The sequence below is a fragment of the Corvus hawaiiensis genome, chromosome 31 (genome assembly GCF_020740725.1).
Source record: "Corvus hawaiiensis isolate bCorHaw1 chromosome 31, bCorHaw1.pri.cur, whole genome shotgun sequence".
Lineage (NCBI taxonomy): Eukaryota > Metazoa > Chordata > Aves > Passeriformes > Corvidae > Corvus > Corvus hawaiiensis.
The window spans coordinates 857,576-882,117 of record NC_063243.1 but is presented as its reverse complement, the minus strand read 5'-3'; the positions used below and the strand labels follow the sequence as shown (position 1 = coordinate 882,117).

At 55.4% G+C, this 24,542-nt stretch overlaps 1 pseudogene; it reads left to right on the top strand.

Moving 5' to 3' along the window:
• Positions 1-387: 387 nt before the first annotated feature.
• The window catches only part of LOC125318707, a 55,627-nt pseudogene continuing 31,472 nt past the window's right edge, over positions 388-24,542 (top strand).

Below are 24,542 nucleotides of genomic sequence, written 5' to 3'. Positions count from 1 at the left end.
CATCCCTTAACAAACACTTTAAATTCCTTTCCCCAAGGCAGAGGCAAAGCAAGCCTGAGTAGCGAAATAAAATTTTAAACCAATTCTGAACTTGGTGTATTTTCCAGCAATCGAATCCCGCCCAGCCCAGAGTGTGAGTGTAACTGAGAGCCAGAGTGGAATTCTCCCGCTGTCTCGCGCAGCAGCTGTGGCGAGTGCAGGCACAGAAAGCTCTGAAGGTCGCCCGGTGCCAGCGAGGATTGGTCCCCAGTGCCTGGAGATGCCAGAGGAGGTGCCCAGCCAGACTATTTCAGCAGAGGATCTGTGGGCAGCCCCCGGGGCTTCCCCCGCTGTGGAGCCCTGGCTGCTGCTGCGGCCCCTTCTGTGCAGGGTCAGTGGCGGCCTCGCATGGTCCTCCTGCAGCCGGGGAGTGCAAATCCGCGGGGCTTCAGAGAGCTTGAGGCGAGGGTGAGGGGTCCCCCCGTGTTCAGCTGTGCTGGCGGCTGTTTCTGTGCTCGGGGACACTTGGAATGGGCCACGCCCTTGGCCACCAGTGGTGCTTCTTTGCGCTCCTCAGGCAGGACCCGATGTCCTGGTTGGATGTTGTGGGCAGCAAAGTGCCAAGGCAGGGTCTGTGCCAGCCGAGCTTCCTGTGGAAGAGATTTCACAAGAGACAGGATTGTGGCCACAGACTGCTTGAAACAGACATCCCTGATCTCCACCCCCAACTAGGTCGGGAATTACCGGGGTGAGGAATTGGAAACATCAATTCCAGGGGAGATAATTGAATATCTGCCCTGGGTCTGGCTCTTCTTCGTGCCAAAGCCAATGGCAGCAGCCGTAGCCGTGGCATCTTGGTTTCTCTCAGCAGCTTCAGAAGGTGTTTCTTTAATTCCCCATTCATTCTTTCTACCCGACCTGAGCTCTGGGGTTGCCAGGGTGTTTGGAGGTGCCACTGTGTTCCTAAAGCAGCCAGAATGGCCTGAAGGATCTTTCCTGTAAAATGAGTTCCCCTGTCTGAGTCTATTTTCTGAGAGGGCCAGGACAGGAGGCTCAGTTAATCTGCTTTTGAAGCCTTGAAAATTGTGCTTTCCTTCTGGTGTCCATGATGGGGTTTCTTGGCTGGCAGGAGAGGAGTGTTGTAGGGAGAGATGCCTGGCTCCAGAAGCGCTGCCTTTAGCAGGGCCTCAGTAAGAGGCTGTAACCCCTTCCTTGCCTCCCTTGGAACAGGGTATTGCTTTTAGACACCACTTGTCCTGGTTGCTTCAGAGGAATTTGGAGAGGCTCCATATCTAATTTTCCCTGTTTCCCTGGGGCTGCCCACACTTCTGGGTTCCCCTCAGCAGAGGCCTTGGCAGACATTTGACACCAAGGTACAGCAGCATTAGCCTCTGTATCTCCTTTGACAATATGAATTTGTATTCCCACTTCAGCCACCGAATCCCTTCCCAGTAAATTACAATCACAATTAGGAACAAACAGAAATTGATGGGTTTCAAACCGATCTCCCACAGCTACTGATAGTGGTTGAATAAAACACCCCTGCTCATCTTTCCCACTTATTGCCTGAATAATGAAAGAACTTCTTGACAATTTCCCCCCTTAGGTCTCAGATTTGGAGTGGATCGAGAGGCCCCTGTGTCCATCAGGAGCGGCCTCGTCTCGATGCAGAGGCGCCCTGAATGTTCTCAAGGGCTCTGGTGCGGTGGGTCCCTGGTGTGCTGGGAGCTCTGAGAGCCCTGACAATCCATGTCCATCAGGGGTGGACTTGCTGGTGCTGAGGGTGCTGCTGTCTGTGCTTGCAGTGTCCTTGTGGCCTGCAGCTGGAGCCCTGATTCCTTGGCAGGGGCTGTTTGGGTGGGCTCTGCCGTGCCGAGGAGGGCAATGCCTGTGCCAGGTGCTTGTGGCCGCCGCCGTCCCCTGGGTGCTGGGGCCCCCTTGGGCCCTGCGGTTCATCCCTGGGGGGCTGTAGAAACTCTGCCATGGCCTTTGCCTTCACCTTGGCCTTTTGCTCATCCCTTCTTGCATTCCCCTGCTGAGCCTTTCTGGCCAAGTGCTGCAGGGGCTTCTTGTGCCTCTCCTGCAGCCCCCTCAGTGCCTGTGGGTGCTCATCCTCTGACAGCTGCTGAGCTTTCTGCACAATCATTCGTTTCTCCAGTGACCCAAACAAGATCGATGAAAGAAAATCCTGATCCTTCCACATCCCTCAGCCTCCTGGGGGCCGGGGGCCAGTGCCGGCCCTGCCCGGGGGGTGTTGGGGTCAGGCAGTGCCCGGCGCTGAGCCCCGGCTGCCCCACAGCCCCGGCCCGGCCCCGCAGCTCCCCACAGGCCCCCAGCCCGTGCTGCCCTGTCCTGCTGCTCCCCACCACAGAGAAACCCCCTGAAATCCTGACCTCCTTGTTTTCCTGTCCTGGAAAGCAGGGATACAAAGGAGGTGGAGCTGGCCCTGAGGATAAGAGGGTTTTGGCCCCTTTTGAGGATAAGATTGTGGAAGGTGCTGGGAAACATAGCAATTCTCACTATTTTTCTCTTCCTGCTCTTTTCCATCTTCCTTTTCCTTTCTTCCCACATAGATTCCTCCTGCTGCTGTTTGCCTTAACCATATTCCTGCACACTCCCTTCAACCAATCCTTTCCCAGCACACCAACACCATCCATCCCCTGTTGCTGAGACCCCTTCTCGACTTCCCTTTTTACCCCTGCTGGGTGTCCGTGTCCTTAATTAGCTCTGGGAGAATGTGCAAACTGCCTCAACATTGTCCCCTTTTGTATAGGACACGATGTCCGTGGTTGTGTTCAGGCTTTGTTGTTGTTCTGGAAGTTGAGGAATTGAGCAGGAGCTTGGCTGAGCAGCAGTGTGTGTCAATCAGTGCCATTTTGTGGAGCTGATGGTTTGTGGTGTCACTTGCTTGTGTCCAAGTCGGTGTGGCTGTGTCCGAGCAGATTGAGAGCATGTGTTTGTAGGGAGGCGTTGCTGTTGTTCCTTGGCTGGGGGTGCCCGGTTTTCGGGCCATCCCCCCTGGAGCAGGGTGTCCCCCCTTGGTGCAGGCGCGGCCCTCAGGCAGCGCTCAGCCAATCAGAAGGCGCGGCGCTGGTGAGTCAGCAGTTGCCAGGCAGAGCCGCAGCGCCCGGCGCTCCCCAGCTGGAGCCCCCGTGTGGCCCGGCCTTGGCGCCCCCCGCGAGGGGAATTTGGGGAGGTGGGAGGGGGGGAGCGCCAAGGCCGGGCCGGCCCGTGCTGTGCTGGCAGAAGTGGCTGCGGCGGGGGCCGAGTGCGGGCAGGAGCGGCCGAGAGCCCAGCGCTGCCGCAGCCCGAGCTGCCGCAGCTGCATCCCTGCTGGTGCTGTGGGATGCGAGAGCTCTGGGGGGCAGAGCGAGCCAGGGGTGGGTGCTGGGCCTGGGGGGAGGAGGAGAAAGGCTGGAGGAGCAGGGCTGGAGACCAGAATGGTGAAAGGATGGACGTGGGAGCAGCAGGTGGGATTCTGCAGGAGAAGGAGTAGTGTGAGGAAGAGGAGTGTGAGGAAGAGTAGGGATACAGGAGGAGGAGGAACAGGAAGAGGAGGCACCGCAAGGTTCCAGCACTCGCTGTATCTGCAGCCTCCCCCCAGCCCCAGGAGCGTTGCCCCCCACTCCAGCAGGTGATCAGGGAGGGGGATCCACGATTTTCCTGGGGGTGAATCTTGGTGTTTCTGAGGTTTCTTGGGCTCCATGTTGGTGCTTTGGGGTTTTTTTGTGGGGTTTTTGTGGTTTTTTTGTGGGGGCTGAATGTTTATATTTTGGAGCGGGTTTTTTTCTGAATCTTGGTGTTTTTGAGGTTTTTACAGACACAAGATGTCTGGTGATAGACTCGGTCAGGAGGAACCCCCAGCCCATGGTGCTCACCCCTTATTTCTCCCCCCAATCCAGGATTTGTCATTCCCAAGGCGTGGCCGGATGGAGGAGGAGGAAAAGCCCCGGAGATGCCGCACGAGGAGGGGCTGCAAACGCAGCCCAGAGAGATCCAAGGAGGAAAGAGCCCCCCTGTGCCGGGAAGGCGGCCAGAGATCCAGGGGGAGCTCGGAGCTGGGGGAGAAGCCTCAGGGTGGGGAGAAGCCCCACAAGTGCTTGGAATGTGGGATGGGCTTCAGGTGGAGCTCCAGCCTGATCCGGCACCAGAGGATCCACACTGGGGAGAGGCCCTATGAGTGTGGGGAATGTGGGAAGGGCTTCTCCAGCATCTCCCACCTGATCCGGCACCAGGTGGTCCACACTGGGGAAAGGCCCTATGAGTGCTTGGATTGTTGGAAGAGCTTTGGACAGAGCTCCAGCCTAAGGGCACACCAGCGCACCCACACTGGGGAGAGGCCCTACGAGTGTTCTGAGTGTGGGAAGAGGTTTCTGACCAGCTCCCAGCTCCTCGAACATCAGCGCATTCACACGGATGAGAGGCCCTTCCGCTGCCCCGACTGCGGGAAGGGCTTCAAACGCAACTCCAACCTCATCAGGCACCGGCGCATCCACACCGGGGAGAGGCCCTACAAGTGTCCTGAATGTGGGAAGAGCTTCTCACAGAGCTCTAACTTGACCAAACACCAACGGAAGCACCGCTAAGGGAAGCCCTGCGAGTGCCCCGAGTGCGGGAAGAGCTTCGTGCGCTGCTCCAGCTCCATCCCCCGTGGGAGGATCGGCGTTGGATGATCCCCAGTGACCCCCGTGGGGCAGAGCCCTGGTGACCCCCGTTCCGGGTGATCCGCGCTGGGTGGGGGGAAGGTGTTGGAGAGATTTCTTTGCCTTCTCCTTGTGCTGCTGGGATTTGGTTGGGAATAAATTCCCTCCCTGTGCCCAGGCTGGGTCTGGTGTGCCATTGTACCTGTGCAAATATAAGATACAGGGTAAAAGTTAGCAAATATTGGCCACAAGCTTAAGGCACAGAATGTAACTTGGCAAGAAATGGGGAACAAAAGTTGCAGAAATGAGAAACAAACTTGCTGAGACCTGAGTGAGAAACTGCTGAAGCAGCCAACAAGAGACTGCGCCTGCCTAGGAAAGAAAGGTGCAAAGTGCAAAGCGAGGAAGACTGTGGCACCTGGGGAGGTGATGGGGGTCAGGAGGAATTTTTATTGCCTCCCCGAGTAGGAACCCATTTCCACTCCCCTTCATCCCCCAGGTCTCCTCCCTCAGCCTGATGCTGAGAGGCCCGGGAGTGCTCTGACTGCTGGGGGGCTTCTCTCGGGGCTGGAAGCGTGAAACTCCACCAGTCTATTTCCCTTTCCCTTTCTCTAATGCTCCTTAGTCTTTCCACTTCCTCCTTAAGCTCGGCCACCAGGGAAAGGAGTTCGTTCACTGCTCACACCTCAGGCAGACTCTTTGACAGTGTCCCCCGGTGCTACTGCCAGGCTCAAACACTCCTCACAGGAAGGGGGCTGGACAGACGCGTCCTTCTGGGAGGGTTCTGTTTGCCTGGGTACACTTTTACTGGCTGGAGCTTTTGATCGTGTGAGGACCATTGCTGAAAAAACCCAACCAACCAAATCTCAACACAAAAACAAACTCAAAACTCCACGGGCAGGAGAACACCCGCAGCCGTGCCCTCGGAGACTGCCACAGCTCCTGTTCCCCGCGCTCCCCAGAGCCCTTTTTGAATCCGAGCGCTGCTGGCCGGAGGAAACCCCGCCCTACTCGGGGGTGTCACCCCCTTTTCTCTGCTCACAGAGCTCCTGAGCTGCCGGCGGCCACAGCCCCTCCCCGTGGCCTCGGGCCCGGCCGGGACCCCCCGCTCCATCCCCGCGCTGATTTTGGGGGGGTCGTGTGTCCCCCCAGCCCCGCTGTCACTCTGCCCCCACCTGGCTGCTTCCAGTGTTCCCAGTAAAGCTTCCCAGTTCGCCCCGGTCCCGTTTATTGGGGAGCAGTGGGGAGGGACCTGGGGGGCTGAGATTGGTGGGGGCAGAACCTGGGGATGGATTGGGAATGGGGACCCCCGTGTGTCCCCCCCCGTGTGTCCCCCCCCGTGTGTCCCCCCCATATCACACCACTCTGGGGGGGCTTTGGGAGGCAACTGAACCCCACCACGGCACCCAGCAAACCCCAAAAGGCTGCTGGTGGAGAGCTGCAGAGGAAGGAAGGCTGAGCAGGGAGCAGGACCTGGCTCCCCCAGCACGCTGCCCACCGAGATAGATCCACCTGCACGCGGCCCCAGGGTGGATTCTGACATAAAGCGGGAGGTCAGACCCCTCCCCTCAGCCCTCCCCTCATCCCAGCTCACCCCAAGCTTTGGCCTGAGCAGCTCGTGAGGGGCGAGAACTGGCCTCGGGCTCCCAACCCAGAGCAGACCCCAGCCCGTCTCCTTCTGGGGGCCGGGCTCTGCACCCCTGAGCTGCCCCAGCGCCCGGAGCTGCCCCCCCGCCCTCCACTGCAGCTTCACGCTGCTGACAGGATGTGGCCCCTCCGAGGTGTCACCGTATCTCAGGTGACATCGCAGCGGGAGCCCAGAGAGCGCCGGAGCCTCTGCTCCCCCTCCGGCACCCCGAGCTGTGCCCCCCGAGCTGTGCGGCCCAGAGGGGCCCGGCCCCAGGCTGAGGGGCTGCTCAGCACCCCCTGCCCACCACGGGGACAGTCGCAGCAGTTTATCTGGGGGGATTTTCCCCCAGCTCTGCCCCTCTAAGGGGTCTCCCCAAGATCCAGCAGACATTGGAGTCTCCCTCCCGCCTGCCCGGGTGGTTTGGGGGTGCTGGGGGTGCCAGCACTGGGCACGGGGCTCGTTTTATCGGGGCTCTGGGTGGCCCCGAGCTCGGCCCGGGCCTCCCAAACCCTGTCCGTGCCACAGCTGGGAGATTGTTCCCCCGCACGAGTCCCCCCACAGCTGTCGGGGCTGTCCCTGTGTCCCCATGGCCGCACTCACACGAGCAGCCCCAGCGTCACCGCGGCCTCTCCGAGCAGGAGAGTCCCGGTCCAGCCGGCCCCGAGCGCCACGCGGTGCCACCGAGGACAGCCCGGAGCTGCAGGGGACAGAGGTGACCGGAGATCGCCCAGCCCCGCACCCAGCGGGCCGGAACTCTGCAGATTTGGGCTGTTTGTCCCCAAAAGCAGCTCCGAGCCCGGCAGCCCCCAGGGTTCAAACGTTGGTGGATTTTCCCAGCCGCAGGAATCCAATATTTTAGTCAGTGGCTGGACTTTGTGATCTTCGAGGTCTTTTCCAACCTCAACAGTTCTGATTCTCCCACTGGATTTTCTCCATAAGGAAACCGAAACTGGAGCCAGCAGGAAAAAGCACAGGGCACAAGGAGCAGTGGAAGGAAACAAAGCAGGAACCCCCACAAGCGCAGGGAAGATGGACCAGGAGCATCGAGACTCGGATCAGGGTGTCTGAAGGCACCAACAGCCCTTCAGCATCCCAGCTCTCCTTTGAACAGCGGAATTGGGGCAGATTTGGGGCTTTTGCTCCGAGCACGGACCCTTTGGAAGAACCAGCCCCTGGAAATCACGTTTGGTGTGGAGCTCAGTTTTCCCAGTTCAGCCTCTCCACGCAGGGATGAGGCTCAAAGGGCCGCGCTGGGCGATGCCAGGGCTTAAAAGTCTTCCTGCAAAGCCGAGCTTTGATCCCGGCAGGGCTGGGCCGAAGCGGCCGCACGGGGAGGAGGAGGAGGGAGGTGGGAGAGCAGCCGGTGTTTAACCCCGCGGCAGCGAGTGCGAACGTGAGCACACCCGGTTCCCAGGGCAGGGAATCCCGGGGGAGAATTCCCGAGGGAGGAATCATGGGGGAGGAATCCCGGGGGAAGGAATCCCGGGGGGAGGAATCCCGAGGGAAGGGATCCTGGAGGAGGAATCCCGGGGGAAGGAATGCCGGGGGAGGAATCCCGAGGGGAGTATCCCACGGGGAGGAATCCTGCGCGGGGGAATGCTGGGGGGCATTAATTGAGGAATTCATCCCGTTCAATTGAGCCGCAGTGAAGCGGTGCCCGGCGCACCAAGGAAACTCAAACACAAAAGCCCCGCCGGGATCCCAGCCCCGCACCCACCCCCCGCCAGTTCCTGTCCCCCACCAATCGGGGGGGTCCAGCGGACACGACCCCCAGTGCCTGCACCCTGCAGGGGTGGGGGGCTCCCCGCAGCCCCCGCTCGCCCCTCGGGCTAAGACCGTGTAGCCCTCCTCGCCCTCCATGGCTCGGCGGAGCCGGGGGCACAGGCTGGGGACGCGGGGTGGGGACGCGGGGTGGGGACACACAGGAGGGGACACGAAGCCACGGCACCTCTGAGCGCTGGCCCGGGGTGGGGGGTGAGTGGCAGCGGGACCGGAGCTTCCTGCCCCCACCGCAGCCCTGACACCCCGGGGAGGGACACCGAGGGGCTGGGGGGTGGTGGGATTTTGTCTCCAGAGGAAGGAAAATCGGGATATGGGGCAGCTCCCCACAGGGGAAAGGAGAAGGAGCTGTGGCAGGAGCTACTGCAAGAGAAAAACCCCTCCTCACCCCGTAAAATGCTGAAAAGATCAGGAGGTTGGTCCTGATCTCTGAGAGGTGAGAATCAATAAAATATCATTGAAGGAGAAATAAAACGTTGAGAGTTGATCAACGAAAAGCCAGAGGTATCCAAAAATAGACACAAATTGTTCTGTGGAGCTCCCAGCCCAGGCTTTCCCAGCCCTGGGTGTGGAGTGGCACCGGCTCAGCGGGAAGCCCTGGGACCTCATTTCTCCTACCCCCTAATTCAGAGCAATTTATTTGGCTAAGTAATTATTACTTAATCACTGTTTAATTATCCCTGAGCTGCTTTGCTCCTCTACTATGCACAGGCCAGCACAGGCTCAGGGGCTGCAGGGCTGCCCTGTCCTGCCAGGGCTCTGTGCATCGCTTTGATTTCCTCCAAAAAGGGAAAATGGCCCCAAAGCCCTTGGGCAGAGTGCAGGAGGAGAGGAGATTTTTGGTAGAAAACTCCCAAAGTCGTTTTTCCCCAGCTTAGGAAGGACAACCCAAACCAAGCAGAGGTGGGACCCCCCAGCAGCGCCTCTCTGCCGCCCCAGCTGAAGCCCTCGCTGGCTGCTCCAGGCTGGATGGGCAGACTGGGAGCACTGGGAAGGGGCCCCGGCTCGGGCCGCAGCCCTCGGTGCAGCCCCACGGCCCCACGGCAGCTCCAAGGCTCCGCCAGCCGGGATGGAACGTGGGAGGGGGAGCAGGGCAAGGGCCGGGGCTGTCGGTGCCCAGGGGACACAAGGGACAGCGGGGGCACTTCACAAGCATTTCATGCAAAAGATAAAATCATAAGGAAGACAAAAGCAACAGCAACAGTGGCACCATAGCCCAGGGCCACACAGGAACATGTCCCATTGGAGTGGGGTGATGCTGGCCCGATGTCAGGTACCCACCACAGCCGCTCTCTCCCTGCCCTCCACAGCCGGACAGGGGACAGAAAATTTAACCAAGGGCTCATGAGCTGAGATGAGGACCGGGAGAGATCCCTCATCAAACACAGTTACAGGCAAAACAGGCTCGAAACTGGAGATATGAATTGAATTTATTGCTAACAAACTCCGAGCAGAAAAATGGGAAGTAAAAGAAGACCCTTAAAAACAACTTCCCTCCAGGCCTCCCTCCTCCCAGTTCTACCTCCTCGAGCGGGAATGTCCCAAAAACGGGGGACCCCCACAAGCTCCTCCCAACCCCCGGGGCTGGGCTGGCCCTGCCTGGATGCCGGGAGACACCAAAACCGCTCTGTCCCTGCCCTCTGCTACTGCACAGGGACAGGAAATACAAGGAAAGGCCCAGGAGCTGAGAGAAGGACCGGGAGAGATCCCGCCCCGAGCACCGGCACGGGCACAACAGAGCCAGCCTGGGCACAGGGAGGGAATTTATTACCAACCAAATCCCAGCAGCACAAGGAGAAGGCAAAGAAATCTCTCCAACACCTTCCCCCCACCCAGCGCGGATCACCCGGAACGGGGGTCACCAGGGCTCTGCCCCACGGGGGTCACTGGGGATCATCCAACGCCGATCCTCCCACGGGGGATGGAGCTGGAGCAGCGCACGAAGCTCTTCCTGCACTCGGGGCACTCGCAGGGCTTCCCTTAGCGGTGCCTCCGGTGGTGTTGAGCTGTGGTTGAAACCCTTCCCACACTCAGGGCAGCGGAAGGGCCTCTCCTCTGTGTGTATTGGCTGATGTAAGGGGACATGATCCCCCCAAGGGGCTCAGCTTTGGGGTCCTGAAAGATCCAAACATACACACACACACAAAAAAACTCTCCCAGGACACTAAAAGATATTTGGGTTCTGGAATCTGCCAGCTCCAAACACTCCCCAGTAAAAAAACCCTCTCAGGGACCCCCTGATAGATTCGGGGCGATCTCCCCCTCCCCAGCCACCTGCAGGATGCCGTGGGGGGACGCTCCCGGGGCCGGGAGTGCTGCGGACACAGCGGGCACTGGAACCTCCTGCTTCTCCTTCTATTGCTGTTCCTGCTCCTCCTCCTCCTGCTCCTCCTTTTCCTCTCTCCTCCACCTCCTGCTGTTCTCCTCCTTCCTCATCCCGCCTCCTCCCCAGTTCCTGCTTTCTGTATATTTAGAGTGGAGAACTTTGCTTGTTTCTAGAACTAGAACAGAGATCCCAGACGGAACAATCCTTGCTGGTTTTAGTCAGCAGCATCAGTGACTAAAGGCCGTGATTCCTTTGGTTTGGTCCTGTCCTCGTTCCTCCTCAGTGTTCAGGCTTGGCTATGGGCTGTCCTTGTGTGCTGCATTTTCTGGGTTCCTCTTGGATCCTTTGAGCAACAGGCTGTGCCCCGGGAGGATCCTTTGTGCTCCTTTGGGACAGAGGAGAACCTTCCAGGCGGTTCTTGCGTGAGCTGCTGCTGTGATGTCACGGGAACGCTGCCGCGTCCTCGCCGTGTTCCCGTTGCTGCGGGGCACGGAGCCCTCAGTGTCCAGAGCGGCTCTGGGCGCCCGCTGGTTGCCGGAGGATCCTCCTGCCCGAGGCATTCTCAGCAGCCAGCCCAGCCCCTGACGGGTGTCCTTCTGTGCCTGCAGGGGTACAGTCTGCCACGTGTGCAGCACGGCCAAAATGATCCAGCAAGCGGTTGCTGCAGTTTGCACTCTGTACTCTGTGGCTTATTCGGGCTATTTTTTAGCCCACTTGGCACGTAAGTCGAGGTTTTCCCTGGGTGCAGCATCGGTGCCTTCGGGCTTGCTGGGTGCTTTCTGTTCTCCCACTGGAACTGAGCTGCCTTTGTAACCAAATTGCCATTAAGACACCGTTGGTTTGGGAGAGCTCCTGCCAGCAGCTGCAGCTGAAAAAGGGGGTGTCTGCAGCCAGCGGGGCGTGCACAGCATTTGCAATGGAGCCGGGGGGGTTCTGTTCCCTCAAGCGCAGAGTCTGTGCCAGCGGAGCCTGCAACTCCCTCCGGTGGCTGCTCCAGCCAAGAGCTGACACAGCCCAGGATTCTGTGCTGTTCTCTTGCTTGCTGTGCAAAGGGACTGTGGCTCCTGGAGGGATGTTGTGGAAGCAAAATGCTCTCTCGGGGTTGCCTTGCTCCGTGGGAGTTCCCACCACGGGCAGGTTTTTCCTAACAGCATCTGGTTCGTGTTCCCTGTCCCGTTGCAGGGCACCTCACGCGTGGATCCCGAGCAGCTCCTCCTTCAGTGAGCGGGAAAGGAACCTTTGGTGGTCGGAATTGTGCAGAGAGTTGTGAGCTTGGCGTGTGGCAGTCGAGCGCCAGCCTGGGAGGCTGAAGGAAAGTTCCTGCCAGTGTCTTTGCAGCAGCAGCAGCAGCAGCAAAGGGATCCCTGGCACTTTTCTCCTTCTCTGCTGAAGAGCTTGTGAAGAGCTGCAGGTCTGGTTTTGCAGGCAGAAGATTGCTTGCTGGCTTTAGCCACGGTGGAATATGGAATGCCCAGCAATAAGTGGCAATGTCGACTTTAGCCCATTCCTAGTTTGAACAGCTCCGAATCCCATTCCTGCTTAGTGCAGCTGGATGTGTAGCTGAGGATAAATAAGGCAATAACTGAGAGAGAACTTCCCGTCCCTCACGCTACCATCTGTCCACAGGGCACAAAAGCAGCATCAGCTCCTCCTCTGGCTCCCTCTGCTTCCAAAGAGGAGGCCAAAGAGGAGGAAGACAGCAGTGAACTTCCCGGTGTTCTGGGGGATGATGGTGAACTTCCCTCTGTCCCGGGAGATGAGGGCAAACATCCCACGGTTTGGGAATACAACAGTGAAGCTCCTGTGGTGTGGGGCGAGGATGGTGGACATCACCCGGTGTGGGACGAGGACAGCGAGGCTCCAGCAGCACGGGACAAGGAGGACAGACATCTCCCAGTGTGGGACGAGGACAGAGGATGTGGAGAATTGGCTACGTGACCGAGGACACGTAGACCCTTTGCAGCTTACAGAGCATGATTTAGCAGAATATCGCACTCATCTTGTATAATAGCTGAGCTACGTGAGAAAGGATGCATAGACCCTCTGCAGCTGACCAAGGCCTTATGCTGATACAGCGAGGACATGCTGGCCTTGGTGAGCAGTACAGTTAACAATAGACAGCTTATGGTCGGGGCATGGGAAAAAGAGGGACTTAGGCATGGGAAAGAGGAACTTGCTGACCACAAAGGTAGAACTAGAGGGAGGGGTCGGCGGCAGTGCCGTAAACCACTCAGCTTGCGCCTTTTGGAATATGCATAAGCCTCATTAGTCACACTACATCTGTAATCCACGACTGATCAATAAACGGAAGCTTGTTGATCACTCATATTGAGCGTCCGGGCCTTCCCTCGGTCGCGACATAATAGCGCCTGAACAACAGGGACCCTAAAGAGGGAAATCCTGCGGCCACGGCGCGACGGATCCCGCGTTGGTCCCAGAGCAGCTTGGGAGGCTGAAAGAGGCTGTTCCTCCGAGCCCAGGAGCACCTACAGAGGGTCCTGCTGGTCACGCACCGCCGAGGTCTTGCAAAGGCTGCAACAGCGCTGACGTTTAGGTATGGCTAATAGACAAGCGGTGTATGATTTGCTCAAATGCTTTTTAGAAAAGCGGAGCACGCCAGGGATAGATTGCAAAAAGGATCTCCCTGGACTATTAACATATGCAGTTGCTAAGAGTTGCTTTATTGATGCTAATGAAGTCTTTGAGAAGGAGAAGTGGAGAGCATTTGGGGATAAGCTTTTTGACGCAGTTGTCCAAGATGATAAAACAGCCAAAAAGCTAATGAAACCGTGGCGAGCGGTCATAAATGCCTTAGCACAGCATGAAGCAGAGCAAAAAGCTGCCGTTGCAGCTTCATAGCGTTTGGGTGCGCCACGGGATAGGGAACGGGACAGGGAAGAGAGCAGCTGCCCGCTGCCCCCTTCCGTGACCTCGTTTACAATGCAAACAGGAAACTCCACATCGAGCTTTACCCCACTGGAAACCGCACACCATCCCCCCTCCCCCAGTGTGGTTCGTGTGCGACCTCCATCGCCAGAGCCTGACCCAGTGCCATCTGCCCCCCCAGAGCAATCAGAGCAACAGTCTCAGGAGGAAGGCTGGCTGCCTGTACCCCAAACGGAGCATTCTAATGCTGAGCTCCGTGCAGAGACTAATCCGTTTTTGCAGAAGGGTCAAAGATTTGCAGAAGAGCGAGATGACTTCTGGCGAGAAGTTGCAAAAAATATTGCCACTGAGGGAGACCCAGATACCGCTAGAGAGCTTGCACAAGCCTTCCCGGTTACATACTCAGCCCCTATTGCCCAAGGTCAAGTTACTGTTACAGTTCAACCCTTAGGTTGGAAACTGCTCACGCAACTTCGTGCCACTGTTAATGAGTCGGGAATAAAGGGGGAACCAACTCGCCAAATGCTAGACTTTATGTGGGGCTCCACGCTGCTGTTGCCAAACGATATTCGCAGTATCACCAAGCTGATACTAACGCAACATCAGTGTATGTTGTTTGGAACATATTGGCAGGCTGCTTGCCAACAATCGGTAGCAGTTCAGCGAGGAGCAGGAGACCCGCTGCATGGAGTTACTTTAGATGAGCTAATGGGGCTGGGAGCGTATACTCGTACAAAGGCACAAGCTTGCATAGGACCTGACAAGGTACGGGAAGCAATGCGACTAGCTCGGCTAGCGTTAGACCAGATAAAGCCACCAGGGGGAATACCATCATATATGGGCATTAGACAAGGGCGGGAAGAACCATTTGGTACCTTTATCGATCGAGTAGCAAGCGCTATTATCGCAGCTGGGGTTCCAGAAGCTCTGCATGGTGCCTTGCTAAAACAATGTGCCATCCAAAACTGCAACTCCTCCGCGCGTAGCGTACTAGTCACTTTACCTGGGACTTGGACTATCGAAGAAGCCCTAGAGAGAATGTCACAAGTCCCTGCAGGCCCACAAGCAATGCTTGTCAATGCCATAAAAGAACTAGGGACAGGGATTCAAAAGCAGGCTGAGGCATCCCAGAAGCAGGCTGAAGCGTCCCAGAATCAGGTTCTAGCTGCTCTTGCCCCTTTGCAAAGCCAGCGGCTCCTGCGACAAGCCACCCGGCTACGGTGCTTTCGTTGTGGCGTTTCTGGCCACATGAGAAGAGACTGTAACTCTGGCAAAGTCTGGTGCCAGAATTGCCGCTCTGATACCCATGCCACTGCTGCCTGCCGCGCTGCAAAGTCGGGAAACGGGAAACCGAGCGGGAAAGCCCGCCCCGCGATGACACCAAAAGCGGCAGCATATCCAGCAGCACAGGGGAGCCACGCCCACTCGCCACCCGCTCCGCTGAACAACCCTTTCTTCTCCAGCCTGCAACCCGAGGGAGCCTCGGCTTGGACCTGGCAACCACAATAGACTGTACCCTTATAGACAATCGGCCACAACGCCTCCCCACAGGAATTAAAGGACCTTTGACTATAAAGGGGAAGGCAGTTGGAGCACTCTTGATTGGATGTTCATCTGCCACTATGAACGGATTACAAATACTTACCGGAGTTATCGATGCGGACTATACCGGAGAAATACACATGATGGTGCAGACCCTTTTCCCACCAATGTTCATTGAAAAGGGCACCCGATTTGCACAATTAATCCCATTGCCTGCGCTTACCAGAGAACTAGAACCAAAAAGCTCCACCCCGAGGGGGGAGGGAGGTTTCGGTTCCACAGGGCCTGCAGCAATGCTCACAGTCAGCCTGCAACACAGACCACGCTGCACGGTGGCAGTATCATACCAGGGACAGAGCATTTCTATCACAGCATTGCTGGATACAGGTGCTGACGTCTCCATCATCAGCAGCCACCACTGGCCTCAGCACTGGCCCACCTTTGACTCCGGAGCTACAGTGACAGGAGTCGGGGGACTCACCACTGCTCGCAAATCCCCTCTCCTGCAATGGACTATAGCTGAGCAAGTGATCAGTTGCTGTGTATCTATCATCCCACTGCCAATCGGTGTCGCAGCCCTGGTGGGACGGGACATTCTAGCCCAGATGGGCATGGTGCTCACAACCGATGCACATTTTTAGGAGTGGCCATTGCTTGGACTTTCCCAATCCCGATCCGGTGGAAGACAGACAAGCCGGTAAAGGTGGAGCAGTGGCCCTTAAAAAGGGAAAGTCTGGAACAAGCACATGCCCTGGTGCAGGAACAGTTCAACCAAGGACATTTAAGGCTTTCAACAAGCCCATGGAATACCCTAATCTTTGTTATCAAAAAGAAATCTGGTAAATATCGATTATTGCATGACCTCCGAGCAGTGAACCAGCAGATGCATGACACGGGGGCACTGCAACCAGGCCTGCCCAACCCATCCATGCTACCTGTTGAATGGTCGCTATTGATAGTCAACCTCAAAGACTGTTTCTTCACTATTGCCCTGCATGACAACGATAAGCAAAGGTTTGCCTTCACGCTACCAGCTATCAACAGGGAGGCACCTGCCCAGCGGTTTGAATGGACAGTGCTTCCTCAGGGCATGCGTAATTCACCAACGCTGTGCCAACTCTATGTGGATTCTGCTCTACAACCTATCCGGAGGGCATTCTCCAAGATGGTCATCTATCACTACATGGACGACATCCTGCTAGCCCAGGACACCCCATTCTCCATGCAACAAAAAGACATGCTGCATAAGGCCTTGAGTGATCGGGGCCTGCAAATAGCACCTGAAAAAATTCAGTCCACGGCCCCATGGACCTATTCAGGGTGGCGAATCACAGAAAGCTCCATACACCCACAGAAGCTGACCATCCACACAGACATCCGTACTCTGCACAATGCACAGAAGCTCATGGGAGACCTACAATGGCTTCGCCCCGTGGTCGGCTTCCCTAATGAATGGCTTAATGAACTTCGGCCTCTTCTCCGGGGAACCAACGCTGCACAATCTGTCACACTGTCTACCAAACAAAAGGCTACCCTGCAAGCTATTGCAGACAACATCACCACAGGAGCCACATCACGCCGCAACCCAGCCCTACCGCTGGATGTCACCATCCTATGTGGCCCACAGCATTTACTCGCTGCTATCACCCAATGCAAATTAATAAAAATGGGGGAGCCACCCAAGGACTTTAAGGTATTAGAATGGATCGCTCCACCATTACAACCCCGCAGAACTATACAAGAAAAGGTGGCAACACTAGCAGATTTGATCCGCAAGGCACGCATCAGGATCCTGCAGATTGACGGGACGGTCCCGAGGATCATTTGGATACCCATACCACCCATGGACTTAGAATGGTTCCTGTTCAACTCACCTGAGTTGCAACAAGCCCTCCTTACCGGAGCACCCGCCCTGATGGTAAAGCCACTGCCAGTGCCTGCATTAGCATGGATGTCCAACCAAGGGTGGCTAATACAGCCAAAGAGAGTACAAGACCCCTCGGAAGACGCCCTCACGGTCTTCACCGATGCTGGAAAGAAATCACAGAGAGCAGCAATTACCTGGAGAGATGCCAAGAGTTGGAAGCATCAACTCTTAGAAGCAACACCTGAGGATTCGCTACAAACCTTGGAACTGTATGCCGTTGCATGGGCCTTAGGCCATTGGCCGAATACACGGCTCAATGTGGTTTCAGACTCTCTTTACGTCGTAGGGATAGCGAATCACATAGAAGACGCAGCACTGCGTGATATTCGTAACAAAAGACTGATGGCGCTGCTAATAAGCATGCAAATCGCAATCTCAAAACGGACTGAGAAATATGCAGTGCTGCACATCAGAAGCCACATGGGAACAGATGGCCTTGGAGAAGGAAATGATTGAGCTGACCAACTCGTTGCAGGAATCGCTCAGCCCCCACTATCGCTCCACCAGCAAGCAAGAGAAGCTCATGCCATGTTCCACCAAAATGCTAAAGGACTCGCGCGAAGCTATGGAATTTCAGTGGCAGAGGTGCAGGCCATCGTTAAGGCCTGCCCCACATGCAGCTTCCACAACAACGGAGTGGGAGTGGGGTGCGGGATCAATCCCAGAGGTTTGAAAGCCAACGAGATCTGGCAAATGGACGTGACTCACGTTCCAGAGCTCGGCAGGCTTAAATACCTCCATGTGTCGATTGACACATATAGCCACTTTATTTGGGCCACACCACAACCTGGAGAAAAGGCCAGAGACGTGCGTAGACACCTAACCAGCTGTTTTGCCGTCATGGGAGTCCCCAAAACGATCAAAACAGATAATGGACCCGCATATGTCAGCAAGACACTCCAGACATTTCTGCAGACATGGAACATCACTCACCCGACGGGCATCCCACATTCTCCTACGGGCCAAGCTGTCGTTGAAAGAGCTAACGGGACTATTAAGAGATACCTTGCCAAATTCAAAGACATAGCTGACCCAAAGGAAAGAGTAGCAAAAGCCCTCTTTGTGCTCAATCACTTGTGTATATTTGGAGATGAAAAGGAGCCTCCTGCAATAAAACATCGGGAGGGGGCCACGGCAGAAAAAAGGGGAACCGGGAGTTTTGTTACTTACAGGGATACGGCCACGGGTTTGTGGCAAGGCCCTGCTGAAATTCTGTATTTTGGTCATGTCTGTGTGCTTGCCCCCACAGGTCCTCAGTGGATACCCAGCCGTTGGGTGAAACCGGTACCAGGCAAAGCTGGAGCTTCAACGAATCAGACCATCCGACCAGGTTCTACTATGCCTGCATCTAGCCATTGACCCCCTCCTCGCACCTTTGAGAGGGATCCCGCCGAGTAGATTCGCTCAGTTCCAGTCTATTGAGGATGCTACTCACCTTCTAGACGGACTGTGGCAGTACTACCCGGGGGGACTCCAAAACCAGAGCTGTTGTTGGTGCGGGAGGGTGGGACATAGGGTGTGGGTACTGATTTGGTGCGCTGGGTGTAGCAAGAGCTGGTGGGTTCACCAAGCACAGTTAACAGGAAGCCTATGGTGTCTCACATGTGATGCCGAGTGGAATCGACATACTCTGCAAAGGGCATTGCAAGAAGAGACAGGCCTGCCTGGCTTTCAAGGCTTAACCTTATATGAGTCAGCAGAGCAACAGGTTATAGCAGAGTTTCGTTGGCGGGTTAGCCACGAAGTGCACCGCATCCACCTGCAGTTCCAATCCGCAGTGATCGGAACCAAAAGCCTGCCGAGATGGCATCAAAATACCACGACAGTGGATGGTGCGAACCTCTGATTGGGAATATATGTGTAATCGCTTTAGGGCTTGCAGTATTGCCAGTAGATGCTTACGCTCACATCACAATAGATCATCGCAAGAACATGTGGGTCACGTGGGCTAATCAGATAGGCCAAGAGTCCTTTTGCTTGTCGCTGGCTACACCTTCTGATCCTTTCCGTACCTGCCTTATTGGGGTTCCATTAGCAGATGCCAGTAGCCTTAAAAACTACACCTCAGAATATCAGGAGCCAGAAGCTGCACTCTCGGCTTTCTGTACTGTGATAACTGGTCGTGTAGTGCTTAAAATCTGCGAAACCCTTCAAATCAAACAGAATCCTTTAGCTGCCCAAGCGCAAAGGATCGCCCGAGGCCTTAATACATCCGTGCTCGAGCCGCAAGAGCTAGATCTCTTAGGCTCCCAGCCTGGTCCCTATTGCCTTATGTTTGGGCACGGTGGGTTCCCAGGCAACAATACGTGGATGTCCTGGCGGCCCTGGCGGCCAATCAACGAAAGCACATGGCTACGCCCGAGCACTTCATGGTATTCCAACAGCACAGCCTACTGTAATGATTCCATATGGCCTGAGGAAAGCCATGTCAAACCTAGAGCACTCCCTGTAGGTATCTTTCTTATCTGTGGTGACCGGGCATGGCCAGGGGTACCGTCTAAACCACTGGGAGGGCCCTGCTATTTTGGGAAGTTAACGTTGTTTGCCCCTAGCATCCAACAGCTCCTAAACATCACGCACAAACATCACAGACGATCACAACGAAGTATTCGTCAGTTAGGCCCTGATTGCAAAGACAATGTAAAATTATGGGAACGCCCTGCTGTCTTTTTTGCTTCCCTCCTAGCCCCAGGAACCACACCAGCACATGCCCTCGCCCAACTTAAAAAGCTTGCATGCTGGGTAGGCAAACAAGCAAATGCCACTTCTATTGTATTAGGCGAACTCGCTACAGATGTAGATAGTCTGCGTCACGCTTTGCTGCAAGATCGTGCAGCCATCGACTTCTTGCTCTTAGCTCAGGGCCATGGCTGCCAAGAATTTGAAGGAATGTGTTGCTTTAACTTGTCAGATCACAGCTCATCAATACATTCCCAGTTGCAATGGCTTAATGAACATACTAAGAAGCTCACCGTACAGATAGTGTAAGAGACAGCTGGTTACAGGGAATTTTTGGGAACTTAAGAGGCTGGGCCTTTGGACTCATAAAAGAAGGGTTTAGATGGCTATGCATTATACTCCTGCTCTTACTTGCTGCTCGCATAATATTCTCTTGCCTAGTTAAGCACATAGAGCAAGTGACACACGGCATTTTGCTCGCTCAAATTAATAGAAACAGGGGAATTATAGAGAATTGGCTACGTGACCGAGGACACGCAGACCCTTTGCAGCTTACAGAGCATGATTTAGCAGAATATCGCACTCATCTTGTATAATAGCTGAGCTACGTGAGAAAGGATGCATGGACTCTGCAGCTGACCAAGGCCTTATGCTGATACAGCGGGGACATGCTGGCCTTGGTGAGCAGTACAGTTAACAATAGACAGCTTATGGTCGGGGCATGGGAAAAAGAGGGACTTAGGCATGGGAAAGAGGAACTTGCTGACCACAAAGGTAGAACTAGAGGGAGGGGTCGGCGGCAGTGCCGTAAACCACTCAGCTTGCGCCTTTTGGAATATGCATAAGCCTCATTAGTCACACTACATCTGTAATCCACGACTGATCAATAAACGGAAGCTTGTTGATCACTCATATTGAGCGTCCGGGCTCTCCCTCCGTCGCGACAGGGAGAGGGTCACATTTCTTTAGAAACTTATTGGAAGCCACTTTCTCTGCCTATACGTTAGTACCACATGATATTAAAAACATTATTAATTGCGTCCTTTCCCCTGCCGAATATATGTTATGGGAAAGGCATTGGAAAAGACATTTAAAAACACTGTCTGACACTTATGCTAAAGATGCAAATCAGACAGATTGGACAATAGGACAACTGGCTGGAGAAGGTGACCTCCAAAAACCCTCAGATCAAGCTACAACCTTACCTGAAGTAGCATTACAAGACATAGCCATTGCAGCTAAAACATCGCTGCTCCTTACTCCTGATGATTCTGTTCCCACACAGTATTTCTCTAACATCAAACAGTCAGCAAATGAAAGCTTCATTCAGTTTGTTGATTGTTTAAAAGTTAGCTTAGAGAAACAGATAGAAAGTCCAGATGGACGAAAAGAACTTTTGGGCAAACTTGCCATGGTAAATGCTAATGAAAAATGTAAGAATATCTTGAGGGCCCTACCCATGGACACAGAACCCACAATAGAACAAATGACAGCTGTACACGACACACATCCGCAGAAAACACAATGACCCAAGCAGTTGTAAAGGGCATCACAGAGGGAGTTTCCGGTGCATTTGCTGCAGCAGTCTCCAAGGAGAATGCCCACTGTTTCTACTGTGGCGAACTTGGACGCTTTATAAAGGACTGCCCACAAAGGTCACCCACCCAGGACCATCGTGCCACCTACCAAAGGCACCAGAGACAGCAACAGCACCAGCAGCGTCCAGAAAACTTCTATCGGAGCGCGGTGTCAAGGCCCCGCGCTCAGACAACAAATCAAAGGCCATACTACCCCGCCCCGGCTGCGAACTCCACATCGGACCACCGAGAGCAGACAACTGGACCTCACCCGGCACCATCATCCCAGGCGATCCCAGAACACGTGAGAAGGATCCAACACACAGAGCGCTACTGATCGGAACCAGACGCCAACTGGTAACATCACTGCCACTTAACTTTGTTGACAAGCGTTTTTATCGTATTCCCACAGGAAAGTATGGACCGCATGACGGCCCATGGGACATTCTTATCCTAAGTGACACCATCCATGGTCCAGAACAACTCTTTGTACTACCTGAGATGCAAACAGTGCACCCTGGACAAGAGATTCTTGTCCAGCTTTGCTGCACGGACACACCTTTCTTTCTCCCACAGGGAACACCAACTGCTCAAGCTTTTTTACTTCCACAGAACTGCCCAGAACAGCTTCCTCTCAATCCTACAGCAATGTGGATAGAGATTGTGGGCTCAAACAAACCGACCATCGAGTGCAGCTTGTTCTGTACAGGAGAGAGGATCTACTGCCCAGGGATGCTGGACACCGGAGCAGACGTGACCATCATCGCCCGCTCCGAGTGGCCAGGGAATTGGGAACTGGAGCCAGTGGCAGGTACGATCTCCGGGATTGGTAGAGTTGCAGTATCCATGAGGAGCAAACAAAATGTTGTCATCGAAGGACCCAAGGGCAAGATAGCGACCACCCGACCATTCCTGGTAAGAGCCCCCATCACCCTATGGGGCAGAGACCTTCTATCCCAGTGGGGTGCCACCCTTACCATTCCCAGCCAGGATTTCTGACTGGGGCCACTGAGAAACGCGCGCTGCCATCTACTCCCCCGCTCACCTGGAAGACTGACAACCCAAAGTGGACAAGGCAGTGGCCCCTTGAAGAAGAAAAACTCAGTGTGCTGGAAGCCCTGGTGGAAGAGCAACTTGCCAAAGGTCATATCACCGAGACCACAAGCCCTTGGAATTCCCCTGTCTTTGTGCTGAAAAAGCCTGGCACAGACAAATGGAGACTACTCCATGACCTATGAAAGATCAATGAGGTCATTGAAGATATGGGCCCCCTCCAACCCCGGCCTGCCATCACCATCAATGCTGCCCCGAGACTGGATGCTTGCCATCATTGACATTAAAGACTGTTTCTTTAACATCCCGCTCCATCCTCAAGACACACCATGGTTTGCCTTCTCTGTCCCCTCTCTTAACGATGAAGCCCCACTCAGAAGATACCATTGGCTCATCCTCCCACAAGGCATGAAGAACAGCCCGACCATCTGCCAGTGGTAAGTCGCTCACGTTCTATCCCCCATCAGGAGCCTATTCCCAGAAGCAATCATTTACCACTATATGGATGACATCCTAATCTGTGCATCAGAAAAAACTTATTTGGACAGAACTCTTAAAAAGACAATTGAAGCCATAGAAGAAGCAGGGTTCGAGATTCATGAGGACAAACTGCATCACTCCAGCCCATGGACTTACCTCGGCCTCCAGATCCATGAGAAAACCATTGTACCCCAGCAACTCGCCATCAAAGAGGATCCCAAAACCCTAAGGGACTTACACAGCCTGTGCGGATCCATAAATTGGATACGTCCCCTACTGGGAGTCACAACAGAAGATCTCACCCCCCTCTTCAACCTCCTCCGCGGCAGCGGAGACTTGGACTCTCCACGCGCCCTCACACCTGAAGCCCGAGATACCATCACCAAAGTCCAGGAAGCCCTGTCTTCACGCCAAGCTGTTGGGGTTTTAGTTTAGTCTTTTTTTTTTCTCCTGTTAAAGGAATTTTTTTCCCATATGCATGTTGCGAGGGGACAAATGGCCATACTTAAGAGAAGACAAAAGACCTGGCTACTCTTTTGTTTTCACCTGGGTGTGGGGGCAGTTTGCTCTCAGTGTCTGGAGAGAGAAGCTGCAGAGAAAGGAGGTGCTGGTTCCTCTTTTCGGCCGTTTTTCTTTTCTGCTGGAAACAACGCCGGGATCCCAAAGCCTCTTTCCTTGCCCTGCTGGAGGCCGGGCTGTGGCCGCCCTGCCCCACTGCTGCTTCGAGCTTTCGCTGCGTTGTAGCCGTGCTTGCCCTGCCTGCCTGCACCTCCGGGGGGTTCCCCATCTGGATACATCTCGTCTGCCACCCGGGATTTGTGCTCGTGCCTGCTGCTCCAGCCTGCCACTCCAGCCTGTCGTTCCAGCCTGCTGTTCCTGAGAGTCCGGGATCGGCTGCCCAGGGGTTTGTGAAGCCTTTGTTCCATCCCTTCCCAGGATCCCAGGCCGCCAGTGCCGCGTGCTCCCCGAGCTCGCTCCGGAGCGCCCCCTGCAGCCGCGGGGGAACCATCGCACCTGCCCTGCTCACCGGGAGCCGCCAGCGCCCCTGCCGGCTGCGAGCGGAACTGCACCCGAGGGGAAAGGGCCTGACAGCCGAGAAGGCTGGCACTGGGTTTGTGATTGTTTGCTGTTACTGCCAGAGTTGTTGTTGTTTTGTTTGACTGGTTATATACATAATAGTAAAGAACTGTTATTCCTATTTCCCACACCTTTGCCTAAAGGCCCTTGATTTTCAAAATTATAATAACTCGGAGGGAAAAGGGTTACATCTGCCATTTCAAGGGAGGCTTCCGCCTACCTTAGCAGACACCTGTCTTTCAAAACCAAGACAGGAGAAGCCCCACAAGTGCTTGGAATGTGGGAAGGGCTTCAGATGGAACTCCAGCCTGAGGGAACACCAGAGGATCCACACTGAGGAAAAGCCCTATGAGTGTGGGGAATGTGGGAAGAGCTTTGGGCAGAGCTCCCACCTGATCCGGCACCAGATGATCCATACCAGGGAATGGCCCTATGACTGCTTGGAATGTGGGAAGAGCTTCGGCTGGAGCTCTGCCCTGAGAAAGCACCAGCGAACCCACACCAGGGAGAGGCCCTATGAGTGTGGGGAGTGTGGGAAGAGGTTCCAGACCACCTTCAATCTCCTCGTACATCAGTGGATTCATACAAAAGAGAGGCCCTTCCGCTGCCCCGACTGCGGGAAGGGCTCCAAGCAAAATTGCACCCTCGTCACCCACCGGCGCATCCACACCGGGGAGAGGCCCTACGAGTGTCCCCAGTGTGGGAAGAGCTTCTCCAGCAGCTCTAACTTGACCAAACACCAACGGAGGCACCACTAAGGGAAGCCCTGCAAGTGCCCCGAGTGCGGGAAGAGCTTCGTGCGCTGCTCCAGTTCCATCCCCCGTGGGAGGATCGGCATTGGATGATCCCCAGTGACCCCCGTTGGGCAGAGCCCTGGTGACCCCCGTTCCGGGTGATCCCCGCTGGGTGGGGGGAAGGTGTTGGAGAGATTTCTTTGCCTTCTCCTTGTGCTGCTGGGATTTGG